This window comes from Lagenorhynchus albirostris, chromosome 3, assembly GCF_949774975.1.
Source record: "Lagenorhynchus albirostris chromosome 3, mLagAlb1.1, whole genome shotgun sequence".
Classification (NCBI taxonomy): domain Eukaryota; kingdom Metazoa; phylum Chordata; class Mammalia; order Artiodactyla; family Delphinidae; genus Lagenorhynchus; species Lagenorhynchus albirostris.
In genome coordinates, this window is record NC_083097.1 from 161,426,024 (window position 1) to 161,427,128 (window position 1,105).

Here is a 1,105-nt window from a genome sequence, read left to right on the forward strand (position 1 = left end):
TAACATAAACATAATGGAAATATCTGAAGGAGAAGACAGAAAGGAACAGGAGAAATAACTGAAGATCTCAGTTAATTAATGAGATCTTCCCATAATCAATGATAGACACCAAAGGCACAGATTCAGGAAGCTCAGAGAATACCAAGCAGGATAAAACTTTTAAAGTGGGGACTTCCCTGGTGGTCCACTGGCTAAGACTCCACACTCCCAATGCAGGGGGCCTGGGTTCGATCCCTGGTCAGGGAACTAGATCCCACATGCATGCTGCAACTAAGAGTTCACATGCCACAACTAAAGATCCCTCATGCTGCAATTAAGACCTGGCGGAGCCAAAGTAAATAAATAGTAAGAAAATAGTAAAAAATATGGTAGATATTAATCCAACTGTATCAATCATTTTAAGCATCAGTGGTCTAAATACCACATGGAAAGACACAAACTGTCATAGTAGATAATAAAATAAGACCTAATTATATGTTGTCTACAAGAAGCACACTTTGAATATAAACACAGAGATAGATAAAAGTAAAAGGATGGAGAAACATATACCATGCCAACACCAAACAAAAGAAAACTGGCATAGCTATATTAATTTCAGACAAAGCAGACTGCAGAGCAATGAAAACTCACAGGAATGAGGAAGGGCAGTACATAATTATATAGGGGCCACGTCTCCAAGAAGACATAGCAATCCTTCACGTGTATGTGTGTAACAACAGAGGGGCAAAATATACAAGGCAAAAACGGACAGAGGGACTTCCCTGGTGGTCCACTGGGTAAGACTCTGCACTCTCAATGCAGGGGGCCCAGGTTCGATCCCTGGCTGGGGAACTAAGATCCCACATGCCACAACTAAAAGCCCTCATGCCGCAACTAATAGCCCAAATGCCGCAGCTAAGAAGTCTGTGTGCCACAACCACAAGATCCTGCATCCTGCAACCAAAAGATCCTGCATGCCTCAACAAAGATCCCACATGCCACAACTAAGACCTGGTGCAGCCAAAATAAATAAATCAATTATTTTTTTAAAAAAACCGATAGACCTACAAGGAGAAATGAATCCACTACTATAGCGGTAGACTTCAACACCCCCTTATCATGAATC

The 1,105-nt window shown here is 41.5% G+C and overlaps 1 non-coding gene across 1 annotated transcript; it reads left to right on the top strand.

Moving 5' to 3' along the window:
- The first annotated feature begins 758 nt into the window (after window positions 1-758).
- TRNAE-CUC (transfer RNA glutamic acid (anticodon CUC)) lies at window positions 759-831 on the top strand. The gene has a single exon. It is a non-coding gene; the product is annotated as a tRNA-Glu (tRNA).
- Window positions 832-1,105: the final 274 nt, after the last annotated feature.